The sequence below is a fragment of the Triticum aestivum genome, chromosome 5A (assembly GCF_018294505.1).
Source record: "Triticum aestivum cultivar Chinese Spring chromosome 5A, IWGSC CS RefSeq v2.1, whole genome shotgun sequence".
In the NCBI taxonomy this organism is placed as follows: Eukaryota; Viridiplantae; Streptophyta; class Magnoliopsida; order Poales; family Poaceae; genus Triticum; species Triticum aestivum.
The window spans coordinates 97,459,496-97,478,431 of NC_057806.1; positions in this window are offsets into that span (position 1 = coordinate 97,459,496).

An 18,936-nucleotide genomic window follows, 5' to 3' on the forward strand; every position below is an offset into this window, starting at 1 on the left:
GTCTTATTTCTCCACAAATCTTGCATGCACAAGGTTTCTTCATATCCTTTCCATAAGGCTTCAACTTCTGGGACACAAACCGAGACTTTGGCAAAGTCAACTTAAATTCTTTCCAAGTGGTTACTCCTTGCCATCCATTGATGGTTTGGTACATCCTCCACCAAGTAGCAACACCTCTTTCAAAGCACTGAAGAGCATGTTGGGTCATATCATTTCCAACTACAGGGTTATTCTTCATTTTATCCTCCATGTTCTGAATCCATCGGTCCGTCTCCAACTGACTCATCGGTCCAGAAAATATAAGCTCATCTCCATTCATCATCTATTGGGTCCATGGGTTATGGGGTGAGATAAGGGAGATCGAGAGAGATGCACACAATACAAACAAGGTTTTGAAAAGGCAGATTTTATTGTGGCTGTCAAAAAAACATCAAACAAATGACAGCTCACAACCATCGCATCTAACGTAGCCATATAACAGGGGTTTGGTCTTCTAGAGGTCAATAAATCTTCAACGTCTCCAACTCTTCAAGCCTTGTTCATGCCTCCAATGGCTTCTTCGATCATGCTTGTCTTTCTCAAGTTCTTTTACCAGATCAACTCTATTGACGCGAAGTCTCTCATGACGTCCTTTAATATTATGGAGTTGCGTTCCAAACTTCTGGGTTTCAACATCCTTGGCATGAGCCATGGTCCTACTGTCCTTCAGTTCCTGACAAATCTCCGGTATCTCGTGGTTGTAGCTCCTCCATCTTGGCTACTCTCAGCTTTTGGTTCTTGAGTTCTTCACGAAATGCTTCCTTGTCTAATACGGCTTCATGGAGCTCCTCCTTAAACTTCTTGATGTACTACTCCAGATCCTGGTGATACACCGGCTAAGGTTAAAACTTCATCTTACTAATAGGTGCTCCATCAGCCTTCTTCCATCAAATCCATTTTGAAGAAATGCATCCTTAACTCAGCACGGTGACAATAGCATCAACGGCGATGACATCACGGATAACCGTGTTTCTGCCATTGTCATTGCCATGAGCTATCTTCCATAGTTGATATCTCCTGCCTTAGGGTTTTCTTGGCAAAACTTTGAGTTCTCATGCTTCATGCTCTGGTCTTTCTCCGATACACCTTAATCTCGGGTATTGACAACTTCCATAGTCTGCCAAGTTCCATAAGGGTAGCCTTCCTAGGTCATACAAATCTGGGAATTCTTCAGAGCCTTCAAATTCTACTTGTCTTCGGTCTTCAACCATTGTAGTTTCCATTATTCAGATGCACGGAAAATACTCTTCATTCCGAAGTGGTCTTAGTTGTCCGATATCTTGTACTTCTTGGAGTGGTCTCATCAGTCGAATCTTCGTGCGGTCAAAAGGGGAAAGGGGTATGGTCTCACTAAAGTAATATTTGAATAAGCTTAGAAGAGAAGAGAGGTAAAATATCTTTTTAAAGGGAAAGTTGTAGAGAAAAATCTTTGCTATGGGCTTGCCAGTTTCTAGGGTCACGTCCTACAGTCAACATGTGCTCTGATACCATCTTGTAGCGACCCGACCCGAATGGATCAAGTCTCTATGCTTAAGTGTCATCCCTGGATTGGTATGCTGACACACACAGTACTTGAGGATTTATAACAGAGGTAAATCACATGTAAAATGTAATGTAAATACTATTACCACAATCCAAATAGCGGAAGTAACAAGGTTGTGGATTCCCATCAACACCAACGGCAAAGTTGAGTGTAGAAATCATAACCCTAATGTATCACTTACTCGTCGTAAGATTCCTGCAACATGAGAGGTTGCAGCCACAAAGGGTCAGTACATTGAATGTACTGGCAAATTCACACCATAGAGAGAAATGATGAACAATGGCTATCACTACAAGCATATTTGGCTGGTGGAAAAGCTCTATGGTTATAGTTTTTGCGAAAAGCCAATTTTTCCCTACTGCAAAGGAATAAATTTTATTTAACTATCATGGTGGTTGTTGAACATTGAGAATGGTTGACAGCATTCTCAATCCCAATTAAGTAACATCATTAAAACCCAACAAAATTAATTTAGAGTAACATGTTGAGATCAACAGGATAATCCAAGAACTAGATACTCAAGATGTCCATAACCGGGGACAGGGCTAACCATGATTAGTTTATTACACTCTGCAGAGGTTTGCGCACTTTTCCCCACAAGACTCGATCGCCTCCGTTTGGTTTCTCGCACTACATGGTGTTTGATAAGACGGATGACCGAGACATAGTCTTTCAGAAGCGTTTGCACCTTACGATGGGTAGACCGTACCACCTACAACCCCTACATCTGCTAGTCTACCACTGTAAGAGTTCACACGACTTAATCAACTATGCTAGAGCCCATAATAGCTTGTGGCTGCACATGGAAGTTTCTAGCATCAACAATCGTATGATTCCTTTGAGCCTGGGTGGCGGACCGTAGGATGATCACACGGTATATCCCCGGGATCTCCTAGGACAACACTGGTATTTCCCCAGGTGTCCGGACAAGTCCACTGGTATATCCCCAGGGTGCCCCTAGCAATCCACCCAGATGTGTATTCAAGTTGCCACCTTAAGTTGAACCATTAATTAACAATCTCACATCTGTCATGAAATACTCTCAAAACCCAATCCACGTCTACGAGCATAGCATAGCAGTATAAGCATAACGTAATAGTAACTCCTAAGGTTTGAATGCAGGGCAATAGGTTCCTACCTCATCAACTACTTCCCAATACCCACAATTTAATTAGATCCTAATCATGCAATGTTTGAGGTTTGATCTAATGCAACAAAAACTGGGTACGAAAGAGGTATGATCAAAGTGTGAACCTGCCTGCAATGTTGATGAAGATGATTCGCACTCCAAACTCTTGATAGCTCTACTCGTCACAATCCGGTCAATCTATCGTAAGCAAGCAATAGTAACCATACATAAGCAATCACTCAAAGATCAGAAAGAACAAAGAAGACGATTCGGAAAACTTCAAAACCAAGCAAATAACTCTTGCAACATAAAACAATTTCTAACAGTACCAAAATTATGTGAATTTGGCCTTATTAGAATGTCTAGGTCAAGAGCTTCGATTTGCAAAAAGAATCAACTCAAACGGAGCTACGGAACTCAAGTTATGATCAAACAAAGTTTGAATTCAAATCTGATCTAATTCAATTTTTAAACTTTTCAAAAACATTTTTGAGTTGGATTAATGGATATATGAGATCATAACGAAGACGTGAGCGTTGGTTTCATTGGATTTGGACAAACGAGCGAAAAGTTATAGTCGTTTGAAAATCAGGGACTAATCTGTAAATAAAAACACTCACAGATAGGTCCTTGGCCGAAAACTGAAATAAAAGAAAAGACTAAATAGCGAGCGTTTGCTGCAGAAGCCTATAAGACGAAAACCGTTCGCTACTGAGTACTAACGGACGAATATCCACTAACTAACTAAACCTAATAAATAAACCGATCAAAACAAAGAAAACCGAGCTAAAAGAAAAACCAAAAACAAAACCAGGTCGGTTTGTACCGGTTCGGGTGGTTTTTCTTCGAAAACCGGCAGCGGCGGTTAGCGACGGACTCCGGCGAGGGCGGCGCGGCTCCGGCGAGGGAAGTGCGGCAGCGTGGGTGAGCAGCGCGGCAGCGGCGAGGCGAGCAGGCGGCGGCGCGGCTCGGTGCGTCGACGGCGGAGCGCGCAGCAAGCGGCGTCGGCGGCGGCGGCGGCTTTGCAGCGGCGGCGGCAATCTGCGCGTGGGCGAGCGGCGGCAAGGCGGCGTCCGGGGCCCGGGGCTCGGGGCCGGCCTATTTAAGAGGGGGGGCGAGGAGGTGGCGTGGGGAAAGGGGTCGGGGCAGAGGAGTTCGGCCGGGAGACGGCGCCGGCGAACCGTGGCGGCGGCGGACTCCGCCTGGAGTTGGACGCGCGGGAGGCAGATGACGGCTGGGCTGGGCGCGGCCCAGTTCGGTCGGCCCGAACAGTTTTTTTAAACATTTTTTTAACGCAAACAAACAAACAAAAAAATAATAAAAACAAAATAAATACTAATGTTATGTAGGCATATAATATATCAAAATTTTCAGAAAAAGATTTTCTACGACATGAGCATTTTCCTAGCATTAAATAAAATTCACACAAATTCAGATAATTCAAAGTGTGCTACTGGTCTAATAAAGTCCAACAAAAAAATCATTTTCAAAATACCAAAATGATTTCAAATAAATTTTTCTCCAATTTTCTATTATAGGGAATCATGTTACCCTATTTTCCATTTATTTTTATTTTGGAGAAAAATAATTTGAAAAAAACTCAAATATCTCCAAATTGAAAATAAATTCAAATGAACTTTGAATTTAATTCTTTGAACTCCCAACTCATATTTCATATAATTTGAAGAAGTCATTTTATCTTCGCTCGTGAAAATCATTGAGTTGCATAAAGTTGTAGAATTGGAAATATTTTCCAAATGAAATTCAAATATTTTCAACACCCCTTGTCATTTAAATAAATGGAAGAAGTCATGTCATCTTCTCTCCAGGGTTTCGTGGTGAAAAGAATTTGAATTCACGGAGATCTGAAAGCAAAATATGAAAGTTTGGGAAAGTCCTTTTATTCCCTCTCATTTAACTTTCAAAAGTTTTGAATTCACTCACTTTTAGTCAATCAATCAAACAATCAATCAAATCTATCTATTTATTATAACATTCCAAAATTTAGAATTTTGGGATGTTACATAGGGATAACTTTCTTTGGCCATGTTATTTTGTGAAGACATGATTGCTTTGTTAGTATCCTTGAAGTACTATTATTTTTTATGTCAATATTAATCTTTTGTCTTGAATCTTTCGGATCTGAACATTCATGCCACAATAAAGAAAATTACATTGAGACTTATGCTAGGTAGCATTCCACATCAAAAATTCTGTTTTTATCATTTACCTACTCGAAGACGAGCAGGAATTAAGCTTGGGGATGCTTGATACGTCTCCAACGTATCTATAATTTTTGATTGTTCCATGCTATTATATTATCTGTTTTGGATGTTTAATGGGCTTTAATATACCTTTTTATATTATTTTTGGGACTTACCTACTAACCAAAGGCCCAATGCAAATTGCTGTTTTTTTGCCTATTTCAGTGTTTCGCAGAAAAGGAATATCAAATGGAATGAAACCTTCGGGAGAGTTGTTTTTGGAACAAACGTGATCCAGGAGACTTGGAGTGGACATCAAGAAAGAAGTGAGGAGGCCACGAGCCAGGAGGGCGCACCCCACCCTCGTGGGCCCCTCGCAGCTCCACCGGTGTACTTCTTCCTCCTATATATACCCATATACCCTGAAAACATCCAGGAGCACCACGAAACCCTATTTCCACCGCCGCAACCTTCTATACCCATGAGATCCCATCTTCGGGCCTCTTCCGGCACTCCGTCGGAGGGGGAATCGATCACGGAGGGCTTGTACATCAACACCGTAGCCTCTCCGATGATGTGTGAGTAGTTTACCACAGACCTTCGGGTCCATACTTATTATCTGGATGGCTTCTTCTCTCTCTTTGGATCTCAATACAAAGTCTCCTTGATTCTCTTGGAGATCTATTCGATGTAATTCTTTTTGCAATGTGTTTGTCGAGATCCGGTGAATTGTAGGTTTATGATCAAGATTATCTATGAACAATATTTGATTCTTCTCTGAAATCTTTTGTGCATGATTTAATATCATTGCAAGTCTCTTTGAATTATCAGTTTGGTTTGGCCTACTAGATTGATCTTTCTTGCAATGGGAGAAGTGCTTAGCTTTGGGTTCAATCTTGCAGTGTCCTTTCCCAGTGACAGCAGGGGCAGCAAGGCATGTATTGTATTGTTGCCATCGAGGATAAAAAGATGGGGTTTATATCATATTGCTTGAGTTTATCCCTCTACATCATGTCATCTTGCCTAATGCATTACTCTGTTCTTATGAACTTAATACTCAAGATGCATTCTGGATAGTGGTCGATGTGTGGAGTAATAGTAGTAGATGTAGAATTTTTTCGGTCTACTTGTCACGGACGTGATGCCTATATACATGATCATGCCTATATATTCTCATAACTATGCGCTTTTCTATCAATTGCTCGACAGTAATTTGTTCACCCACCATACAATTTTCTATCTTGAGAGAAGCCACTAGTGAAACCTATGGCCCCCGGGTCTATCTTCCATCATATTTTTTTTCCTATCTACTTGCTATTTTATCGTTATTTATTTTTCAATCTTTATTTTCCAATCTATACCACAGAAAAACCAAATATATTTATCTTATTATCTCTATCGAATCTCACTTTCGTAAGTGATAGTGAAGGGATTGACAACCCCTTTATCGCGTTGGTTGTGAGGTTCTTGTTTGTTTGTGCAGGTACTAGGCGACTTGCGTGCTACCTCCTACTGGATTGATACCTTGGTTCTCAAAACTTAGGGAAATACTTACACTTCTTTGCTGCATCACCCTTTTCTCTTCAAGGGAAAACCAACGCATGCTCAAGAGGTAGCAAAGAGGTCATGACTTTATTTTATGATAATCCCAATATTATTGAATTTGAGTATGATCCCACATATAATTATTTTGAAAGAGGTAAATATGGTTTTAGAAAATTTCGTCTTACTAAATTACCTCTCGTTGTGTTGAGATTCTCAATGTTTTATTCCTCTTCTTTGCATATGTTAGATGTTTCTTGTTTTGATAATATGTTTTCTTATAATATTCCTATGCATAGAAAGTATGTTAGACTTAAACGTGTTTGTTATATATTTCATGATGGTCTCCTTGTATTTTAATTCATATCTTTCGTGTGAGCATCATTGAAATCTTATGCCTAGCTAAGGGCGTAAAACTATAGCGCTTGTTGGGAGGCAACCCAATGAATAAAATTTACTTTTTATTTTTGCTTTCTATTCTTGAGTGTTAGCACAATTATGCTAATGTTATGATTGTGTTTTTTATGTTTTAATTAGTGTTTGTGCCATGTAAAGCCTTTAGGATCTTCTTGGGTAATAGTTGTTTGATCTTGCTGAAAAAACAGAAAGTTTTGCGCTCAAGAAATTAATTTTCATTTTTCACCAGAGAGCGATAAAATGCCCATTCCAATTGAAATAGATCAACATACAAATTTCTCAGGTCGTCCTAATTTTTCAGAATTTTTGGAGTTACAGAAGTATTCAAAATAGTCAGATTTCTACAGACTGTTCTGTTTTGACAGATTCTTTTTTCTTTGTGTTGTGTTCTTATTTTGATGGCTCTATAGTTTTCTTTGATGAGTTTTTGCCATAGAAAAGTTGGAATACAGTAGATATAATAAAAAAACAAAATATTAATTGGTTTGATACAACACTTATAGTAGTGGTTTATTATTCTTATACTAATGGATCTCATGAAGGTTTTGTTGAGTTTTGTGTGATTGAAGTTTTCAAGTTTTGGGTTATCTTACGATGGATGAAGGAAGGGTGTAAGAGCCTAAGCTTGGGAATGCCCTGGCATTCCAAGATATTATCCAAGAATGAGCAACCAACTAAGCTTGGGTATGCCCCCCGAGTGGCATCCCCGCTTTCTTCCAACAACTATCGGTATTTTACTCAAGGCTATATTTTTATTCGTCACATGATATGTGTTTTGCTTGGAGCGTCTTGTATGATATGTGTCTTTGCTTGTTTTATTTTGTGTTCTAAGTCATCAATCCTTGCTGGACAGACCTATTTGAGAGAGCCAAACTTATGTCATGACTTGTTATAATTGCTCTCTATGCTTCACTTAAATCTTTTATGAGCTAGGACTTGCTCTAGTGATTCACTTATATCTTTTTGAGCACGGTGTGCTTTGTTATTTTTGAAGAAATATCTCTTGCTTCACTTAGATTTATTTGAGAGTTAGTAAAATTTTGAAGAAATTCTCTCTTGCTTCACTTAAATTATTTTGAGAGAAAGAAAATTTATTATGCTCATGATCTTCACATATATTTGTTTGAGCTTATGAAAAGCAACACATGAAAATTAGTCCCAAAGTGATAGATATCCAAGAAGGATAAAGAAAAAGAAAATGTCATGAAGATCATTGGACAAAATAAACTTGATTCTTAGTAATAGTTTTGAGATATGATGATGTGAGTTATGTTGATGAGTAATTGTGCTCTAGTAAGAATATTGGTGTTAAGGTTTGTGATTCCCTATGCATGCATGAAAGTCAATAATCATGCAATGAAAATTTTATCCTACTCGTGGTGCATTATTCGATTTTAATTATGCTTAATGCTTGCTTATGAGATTATTCGTTTCTTGGTTGGTTGCTTCCCAATCTTTTGCTAGCCTTCATTTTGCACTAAGTATGATATCTACTTGTGCATCCAAAATCCTTTAAACCAGTTTTGCCACATGAATCCACTATATCTACCTATATGCGCTATTCTTTTGCTGTTCTAAGCAAATTTGCATGTGCCATATCTAATTTTCAAAATAAACTTCTCTTTTGTGTGTGTTTTTCGCTCGCGGAATGGTAACAAGTGGCTAATATTTTCCGTGTTGGATGTGTTATTCTCAAAATGAGTGTTTATTCACTTGTCATTGGACAAGTGTAAGGCAAAGGTCTTAGGGATGCCCAGTCCTGAAATGCAAAAAAATATATTTACTTTATGTTGTCAAATAATAAATTCTTTGGAAAGTGTTGGTATGGAGGGCACCCATGGATACGGTTAGCCATGGAAAGTGAAAGAATGGTGTAAAAAGGACTAAACTTTATTTTCTGTTTGGAAACCACATGTGGCATATCTAGCATGGAAAGTGTTGGGAACTTGAATTCATTTTCGTTGGTGGGATGGATACACCTCCCAAAATGTTTTTATCTCTAATTTTTCGCTTTAAGCTCTGGCACCTCTAAAAATCCCTACTTCCCTCTGCGAAGGGCCTTTCTTTTGCTTTATGCAATTTTTATTTTAAAATTTGAGTCTCCATCTTCTCTCATAAAAAGCACCAACTAGGAGGCAATATGATCGTGCTCAAGTATTGGGTGTAGTTAATATTCGAGTGCGTTTCATGAATGGATCAATGTTTGAGCACGATGGGCTAGGGATAACTTATTTTAGCATTGATATTTTGAAAGACATTGTTTGTTTATATGCTTGAGTATCTAAATTATTATGTCAAAACTAGACTATTGCTTTGAATCACATAAAAAGTCCAAATGCCCAAGCCATAAAGAAAAGAATATGATATGACTTGATGAATAGCACTCCATATCAAAAATTCTATTTTTATCACTTACCTACTCGAGGACGAGTATGAGTTAAGCTTCGGGATGTTGATACGTCTCCAACGTATCTATAATTTTTTATTGTTCCATGCTGTTTTATTATCAATCTTGGATATTTTATAATCATTTTATAGTCATTTTATATCATTTTTGGTACTAACCTATTGACATAGTACCAAGTGCCAGTTGCTGTTTTTTCCATGTTTTTTACATCGCAGGAAATCAATATTAAACGGAGTCCAAATGCCATATTAAACGGAGTCCAAATGCCACGAAACTTCATGATGATTTTTTATGGGCCAAAAGGAAGCATATGGGCCCTGGTTGCACCTGGGGGGGAGTCCCAAGGAGGGGACAACCCACCAGGGCACGCCAGGAGGCCCTGTCGTGCCTTGATGGGTTGTGCACACCTCGGGTGCCCCCGGACCGCCTCTTTGCTCTATAAATACCCCAAAAACACTAAAACCCTAGGGGAGTCAACGAAATATTCATCCAACCGCCACAGAGTCCAGAACCACTAGATCCAATCTAGACACCATCATGGAGGGGTTCACCACTTCCATTGGTGCCACTTCGATGATGCGTTAGTAGTTCCTTGTAGACCTTTGGGTCCGTAGTTAGTAGCTAGATGGATTTCTCTCTCTCTCTCTCTCTCTCTCTCTCTCTCTCTCTCTCGCTCTCGCTGAATTCGCAATACAATGGTCTCTTGGAGATCCATATGATGTAACTCTTTTGCGGTGTGTCTGTTGGGATCTAATGAACTTCGAGTTTATGATCAGTCATATCTTTTTATATCCATGAAAGTTAATTGAGTTTCTTTGATCTCTTATATGCACGATGTTTTATAGCCTCGCATTTCTTCCTCGATATTTGGGTTTTGTTTGGCCAACTTGATCTATTATCTTGCAATGGGAAGAGGTGCCCAGTAGTGGGTTCGATCTGACGGTGCTCGATCCTAGTGACAGAAAGGGAAATGACACGTATGTATCGTTGCTACTAAGGATAAAAAGATGAGATCTATATCTACTGCTATATAGATAAACAGATCTGGTCTACATCATGTCATTGTTCTTATTGCATTACACCGTTTTTCCATGAACTTAATACACTAGATGCATGCTGGATAGCGGTCGATGTGTGGAGTAATAGTAGTAGATGCATGCAGGAGTCGGTCTACTAATCTTGGACGTGATGCCTATGTAATGATCATTGCCTGGATACCATCATAATTATTTGAAGTTCTATCAATTGCCCAAAAGTAATTTGTTACCCACCGTTTGCTATTTTTCTCGAGAGAAGTCACTAGTGAAACCTACGGCCCCCGGGTCTTCTTTCTCATATATTTGCCTTGCGATCTACTTTTCCTTTGCATTTTTATTCAGATCTATTAAACCAAAAAAATACAAAAATACCTTGCTGCGTTTTATCTTTATTTTATTTGGCGTTCGATCTATCAATCTACTAGAATTTACCTCACGTCCGCTTGCCTAGCTTGAGGCGCCGTACCCCGAAAGGGATTGACAACCCCTTTAACTCGCCGGGTTGCGAGGTGTTGTTGTTTGTGTGCAGGTGCTATTTACGTTGTGTTGCTTGGTTCTCCTACTAGTTAGATACCTTGGTTTCATAACTGAGGGAAATACCTACCGTCATTGTGCTACATCATCCCTCCCTCTCCGGGGAAATACCGATGTAGTTGCAGCTACCATCAATTGCTTGCAAGGCTTCTCATGATGTGCATTACCAAGAGGGCCCAGAGATACCTCTCCTATACTCGGAGTGACAAATCCTAATCTCGATCTATGCCAACCCAACAAACACCTTCGAAGGTACCTTTAGAGCATCTTTATAATCACCCAGTTACGTTGTGATGTGTGATAGCACACAAGGCATTCCTCCGGAATCCAAGAGTTGCATAATCTCGTAGTCAAAGGAATATGTATATGACATGAAGAAAGAAATAGCAATAAAATTGAACGATCAAAATGCTAAGCTAACGGATGGGTCTTGTCCATCACATCATTCTCCTAATGATGTGATCCCGTTCATCAAATGACAACACATGTCTATGGTTAGGAAACTTAACCATCTTTGATTAACGAGCTAGTCTAGTAGAGGCTTACTAGGGACACGGTGTTTTTTCTATGTACCCACACATGTATCAAGTTTCCGGCTAATACAATTCTAGCTTGAATACTAAACATTTATCATGATATAAGGAAATATAAAATAATAACTTTATTATTGCCTCTAGGGCATATTTCCTTCAGTCTCCCACTTGCACTAGAGTCAATAATCTAGATTACATTGTAATGATTCTAACACCCATGGAGTCTTGGTGTTGATCATGTTTCGCTCATGGAAGAAGCTTAGTCAACGGGTCTACCACATTCATTTTTCTATGTATTTTGCAAATCTCTATGTCTCCCTCCTTGACTTGATCACAGATGGAGTTGAAGCGTCTCTTGATGTGTTTGGTTCTTTTGTGAAATCTGGATTCCTTCGCCAAGGCAATTTCTCCAGTATTGTCACAAAATATTTTCATTGGACCCGATGCACTAGGTATTACACCTAGATCGGATATGAACTCCTTCATCTAGACTCCTTCATTCACTGGTTCTGAAGCAGCGATGTACTCCGCTTCACAAGTAGATCCCGCCACGACGCTTTGCTTGGAACTGCACAAACTGACAGCTCCACCATTCAATATAAATATGTATCTGGTTTGTGACTTAGAGTCATCCGGATCAGTGTCAAAGCTAGCATCGACGTAACCATTTATGACAAGCTCTTTGTCACCTCCATCAACGAGAAACATATCTTTAGTCCTTTTCAGGTACTTCAGGATGTTCTTGACCGCTGTCCAGTGATCCACTCCTAGATTACTTTGGTACCTCCCTGCTAAACTTATAGCAAGGCACACATCATAGCATACATGATAGAACCTATGGCCGAGGCATAGGGAATGACTTTCATTTTCTCTCTATCTTCTGCAGTGGTCGGGCATTGAGTCTAACTCAATTTCATACCTTGTAATACAGACAATAACCCTTTCTTTGACTGGTCCATTTTAAACTTATTCAAAACTTTATCAAGGTATGTGCTTTGTGAAAGTCCAAATAAGCATCTTGATTTATCTCTATAGATCTTGATGCCCAATATATAAGCAGCTTCACAGAGGTCTTTCATTGAAAAACTTTTATTCGAGCATCCTTTTACGCTATCCAGAAATTCTATATCATTTCCAATCAACAATATGTCATACACATATAATATTAGAAATGCTACATAACTCCCACTCACTTTCTTGTAAATACAGTTGTCGGATGTGGGGCTCCGGCAAACCCTTAAGGTTCGAACACTAGGGTGCGCGCGAAGTCTTCCCCTCCTACAGATCTACGATCTAGCTCACTAAGATCTTGTGGACAAACTGGATGAACTCACAACACAGAAAGACACGGGGTTTATACTGGTTCGGGCCACCATTGTGGTGTAATACCCTACTCCAGTGTGGTGGTGGATTGCCTCTTGGGCTGATGACGAACAATACAAGGGGAGAACAACCTACTGAGGTTGAGGTGTTCTTGCGCGTGAGAGCTTGGGGTGTGTCTCTCGATCTCTGATGATCTCCTCTAGCTAAGATGATGTTCTCCCCATCCACTATGGTGGCTAGTCCTATTTATAGAGGCCCTGGTCCTCTTCCCAAATATCGAGCGGGAAGGGAGCCAATAATGGCGGGCTAATTTGAAGGGGGACAACTAGTACAAGCTATCCTGACAAAAGTAGTCTTCGCCTGCACAAAGCTCTGGTGGTGACGCTACTTTGGGCTCCACGATGACCTCCGTTTTGCAGACCGTGGTCTTGGTCTTGTTGCATCGGAATGGCAACCTTTGCCTGATGCATCGGTACTCCGCGGCTGCGCTTGCCCCCTTTGCAACAAAGAGGAAACAAGGACGTTGCGCACGCTGGCACCCGCCTGGCGCCCGCCTGGTGCCGATCGTCATGGATCACGTCACGAGAGCCTTGTGAGGTTTGCCTTGCCTTCATATCTCTGCTCCTCGTGAGCCTGCCTAGCTAGGACACTTCAGAGGAGGTCTTGCGTCGTCCGCCTCGTGAGGGTCTTGGATGCTTTGTTGGTGAAGACGGGCCGTACGGTGTGCTGGCTCAGCCACGCCGCGGGCCGCAGGCAGGCATGTCTAGGGACCCCCGTTCCCAGAACGCCTACAGTAGCCCCGGGCCCAAGGTGCGTGCGGGCTTGGCTTCACGGTGAAGCCAAGGGTCAAGCTCGGAGCGCCGCGGGCCCCAAAAGCATGCGGCCTCGGTTGACGCGTGGCGATTGATTGGACGTGGGCATCTCTGCTTCCCACGTTGCCTTGGCAACTGCTTGACCTGGCAAAAGGCTGGCACGGGCGGCACTTGACTTCATTGCTTCTTCCTTGCCTCGCTCTAGATCCCCTTTCTTGCTCTTTGGCGCCGCTACCTACAGATCTTATCCGGCCTCGCTCTGCATCTCCCGCCCATGGTGCCGCGCAAGGTCAAGACTTCCTCGGCCCTGGCTTGGGGGAAGACTTCACACAAGGTCAAGACTGTCACAAAGAAGAGCCTTGCCTCCGTGCACCTGTTGATGGCGGGAGAGAGCAACGAGTGGGGGAAGACCGAGCTTCGGCTTGCCTCCGATGAGCTGGAGCATGAGGGGAGAACCTTCTTTCCCTTCTTTTCGAGCAGCGTTGCCATCGGGTTGGTTCCTCCCTTCTCTGGTTTCTTCTATGAAGTCCTCGACCACTATGGTCTGCAAGCGTTGCATCTCCATCCCAACTCTGTCCTCCTCCTGTCCATCTTTGCCTACTATTGTGAGGCGTACCTGGGTGTGATGCCGTCTGTGGCACTCCTGCGCCATTTATTCTTCCTCCGTGTCAGCGAGGGTCACATCTCTGGATGCGCCAACTTCGTTGCGTCCGGCAAGGCCAACTCAATCTCGAGCACCGGGAAGAGGGCCGACATCATTCGATCCAAATGGGTCAAGTTAGACGCCAAGCTCGCCCATCCGCGCCTGGTGTTGCCGACGGAGGCGCTCTGGCAAGGCAAGGAGTGGCCCAGGGCGGAGCTTGCCGACGAGAGGGCATCGTCAGTGTTGGAGAAGATGAGGACTGACTTGAAGCCGGGCAATGCGAGGGCGACCAAAATAACAGGAGCGATGCTCCTGAGGGAGTTCTTGATGCTGTGGGTCACCCCACTCCAGGTGCGCGCGCGCCCCATCTGGAAGCTTGAAGGGGGGGGGGAAACAAGGCCTACATGAGGCTGGGGGATCTGCCTGACGACGAACTGGACGCCATCCTGTGTCTCATAGTCGGAGACAACCAAGAGTACCCGCCTAGCGCCTTCATTCCCCTGTTCCAACGCAGGGACCGGGAGGAATTCTTAGCCTCCAGGCCGACTTTTGAAGCACGCGGGCTGGTGCCGCCGGTGCTCTCGGGAGCTCCTTCAACGCAGAAAGCGGTGGAGGTGTCTTCTGGAGAGTCCCACGGAGAGGGGGAAGAAGAGGCGGACTCGGAGGAGACCCCGGAAGAGGTGAGGGAGACCTCCGCTCTGAGCAAGGCCGAGATTCTCCGCGCCCTTCCTGATGATGCCAACGCCGACGCCTACCAAGGAGGGAAGGAGCAACCCCTTGTCCCGACAAAGGGTAGGTCGTCGCTGGTGGACCGTGGTGCCGCCTCCACCCCAACACCTGGGTCCGGTTCTGCCTCCGCACCGCATGGCGGCACCGGAGCCCGAGCGCCTGCCCCTCAGGCCCCAATGCTGTCAGGCCTCAAGCTTCACAAGCGGAGGGTGGAGTACCTCGTGATAGACCGGTAGGTGTCTCAAGCTTCGCTTTATCCCTGCTGGTACTTGTTATTTCCTGATGCTCGCCTTTGGTTGACCAGACCGACATCTTCGGCAAAGAGGAAGAAGGTGGGTACGGCGGTTGTGCCTCCCTTCGAAGAGCAAGGAGGCAACATCGTCCGTGTCTCCCCAGCCCGGTTGCCCTTGCGGGGCCAGGAGGAACATCACCGCGTGGAATCAGCCCCCATAGCCCTGCTGGCTCCGGAAGTGCCGGTGCTTGGCGCGACTGATGAGGTCCCAGCTGCTTCGGGGCCCACGGTCTCCCAAGCCTTGGTGACGGCGTCGCTTCCTCCTGCTGCTACACCTCCACTCCTTGGTCTTTCCGCTCCTGCTGCCATCTTGGAGCGTGCCCTTTCGGAGATGACCCAACTGTGGGCGGATCTCCTGAGTGCTGACCCGCGCCTGGTGGCCGGGCATCTGGAGTTGGCCTCCGGCTGGCTTCATTCTGACCTGGCGGTACGCGCAGCGCTGGGCCAGGCTATTGCGGCTTCCGAGAGGGAGAAGCAGGGAGCCATCGGTGCTACGGCCAATCGTGAGGCGGCGCTAAAAGAAACCAAGGCCGCCCGTGACCGCTGCCAAGCGCTGGAGGGGGAGTTGCAGATCCTGCACGACAAGCACGCCGAAGAGGTACACTGCCTCCAAGCAGAGGAGAAGGAGATGAAGGCCCGAGAGGAAGCCGTCAAGAACCGTGATGCTGAGCTGGCGGAGCTAGGGAAGGAGCAGGCTGCCGAGCGCAATCGGTTGGAAGAGCTGGAGCAGAAGATGGGGGCGAGGGAGGTCGATCTTGCTGCCAAGGCACGACTCCTGGCCGAAGACCGTGTGGCCTTTGCCGATCTCGAGAAGAGATCTCGCAAGGCGCTGAGGACGCTCTATGAGCATGCCCTGGAGAAGCCGCTGGACACTGACGAGGACGACCCCACCCAGCTGCTTCCTCTCGTGGTGAAGGCGCTTGAGGAGGTCGTTGACGGCCTCGGTCCCATGGCGGAGGCAGAAGCTCACGTTCTGTCTTTAGCCGCACTGACTTGCGTCCTCAGCCATCTGCACCTCCGCGAGTCCAACACCCGCCTTGACAAGCTGCTGGAGCCTGTGGCTGAAGATCTCTACAAAGCCGCCGCCGCAGCTGTTCAAGGTCAAGTGGAGGCTTTGCTAGGGAAGTTCAGCGGCTTTGTCTCCGATCCTATGTCTGGCGATGGCACGGATCCTGCGGCTGGTGGTGAAGGTGAGAACATCGTCGCCCCCAGGGGAGCACCTTCTGCCGGCGACGGCGACATCCAAGGGTGATCTACGGCCGTTCTTCTCGTTTCATTCCTGTGACATACATCAGGCCTCGTGGAGGCGTTTAAACTTTTCATTTGGTATTGTGAGAATAATATTCTTGTAATATTTGCTCCGAGATTTTGTGTTTTCCTTCCTATTTGCTTTGTTCTACGTCGGCATAGCCCGGCCCGGCGCATACCTCAACCGCCATTGGGCCGACCGGAGACCAGGACGGTCCAAGGAGTGAGGGGCTACGTGACCAGTTAGGCTCCTGTGTCGCGATGCTCAGGAGTCCCCCTTGACGTGCGAACATCATATAGGAAGGGTTTGCGATGATAGATTAATGTTCTACGTCAGCAGAGCCCGGCCCCGCGCATACCTCAACCACCATTGGGCCAACCAGAGACCAGGACGGACCAAGGAGTGAGGGGCTACGTGACCAGTTAGGCTCCTGAGTTGCTATGCTCAGAAGTCCCCCTTGACGTTCAAACAATTTCCATACCTGCCCTCGCCGAGGCCTTGGGAGGGGCGCGCAACGCCCAGGTCCGGGGGACCTGGTTGGGTGGCATGCGCTTGGGCGTGACCCAAGCGCAGCCCCTGCGCACGACTCTCCTGAGGGGAGGCGTCGTGGTGAGGCTGGGTGTTGAGTTCTGGGCTCCCCGAGGTTGGTACGGCCATGGGGTCGCCCTCAGTTGTTTATCACTAGCGCGGAGCATAGTGCTTCCGCTTGTGCACGGGCATAGCCGCTCCTCAGTAGTGTCAACAGCCAGTGCAGAGCATGGAGCTTCCACTTGGGCGTGGGATGGGGAACCGCCTCCGGGAGGAGCCCCCGGGGCGTGTACAACCCCGCCCTGACACGTGGCTTGCACGGCAGGGCTGCGAGGTGTATTTGGGCACTTGTGAGCCGGCGCGGGACTCACGAGGCCCTAGCTCAACGCGGGCTATGCCTGGTCTTGAGTCTTGGTGACTGTATGTCCCTACAAGGTGGTTAGGTGCAAGCACTCTACGTCCTCAGGTCCCGGCCCTCGATCGAGCTCAGCCGCCGCTGGTATGCCAGGTTGCGATGCCGTGGTCAAGACCAGGGGGTGAGGGCTGGAGAGCCAGTAAGAGCTCCTGAGTCGCGATGCTCAGGAGCCCCCCTTTTAACGTGCAAGCAAATTGCATAGGGCGAACAAACCCGTGGCGGGCGGTGATCGAGCAGGTGATAGCAGTTGACGGGTTAAGTATGAAGAGCAGATCGACTTGGATAAATGCAAGAAGATACATGCCACTAGGTCAGGCCCGAGCGGCGTGGGGATGATGCAGCCCGAGGGGCGCCCCCAACATGGTAAGCTAGAGACATAAGCAAAAGGGATACATGCCATAGGGATGGAACCACGTGGCCCGGGAATAGTGCAGCCCGAGGGGCGCTCCCAGCTTAAATGAACTTGGAAGATGTCACCTGGTTCTGTAGACGAAGTAGAGTTGGTGCAGCTGAAGCCACGCGTTGATGAAATGGCCCCTCATGAGCCACCGGGACCCTGAGCCTCGGGAGGCTCTGGGGGCTCGGGAGGTTCCCTGAGGACCTTCCTCATCTCCTCCGGAAAGGCGTGGAACCTGGCCTCCTGAGCCATCAGGACTTGCCACACGTTACGCTGATAGGCCAACGCCACGCTCGGCAAGCCGAAAGGCATGCGAACATAGCTGTGTGGTGGACCCTCACAGCGGCCCGCACGTGATGGCCAGAAGAGTTCCTGAGATGCGACCCTGTAGAGACCTGGGATGTCTATGTAGACGCGCAATTCAGCACCCTCGCCTGGATGGTGTGCCGCGCTCGGTGAGCGGCTGTCGCCATGCATGGCTCTCGCGCCTTGTAGCTCTTGAGTGGTCTCGGTGATGAACTCCTGGGTGGTGGGCACTCCTCGCCCCGTGCTCTCCTGAGGAAGGTGTGCCATGAAGCACGCTTCCAAGTGGTGCCCAAGCGCATCCCTCGTGAGGTTGGCAAGGTCTAAGGCTCTCCAGGAGAGAGCCCACGAGCCCTGTTGGAGGAGGGCGCTAGGCGCACTTTCCTATGCGGTGGAGGGAGGCGCCCCTGGAGCGGGCACTGATCCTGACGTGGCTCTTGACGCGACGCCATCTTCTTGGGGTCCTGCGCGGCGTGGCAGCTTCTTCTTGGGGATGGTCTCCGGAGGGCCTTCACTTCTGCCGTCAGGGTTGTCGACTGCCGTGGCTTGGAAGGTGCGCTCAAGGGAGCACACCGCATCCCTTTCTTCACATGGGACCGTAATGATTCCCCTGCTTCCTGGCATCTTGAGGATGTTGTAGCCATGGTGAGTGACTGCCATGAACTTGGCCAGGGCTAGGTACCCGAGGATGGCATTGTACGGCAGGCGAATGTGCGCGACATCGAAGTCGATGAGCTCAGTGCGGTAGTTCTTGCACTCCCCCAAGGTGACAGGCAGGCGGACGTGCCCTATTGGTGTGGTGGGACCGTCCATTACTCCCGAGAAAGGCTTGGTTGACTGAAGCTGCTCATAGGGCACTT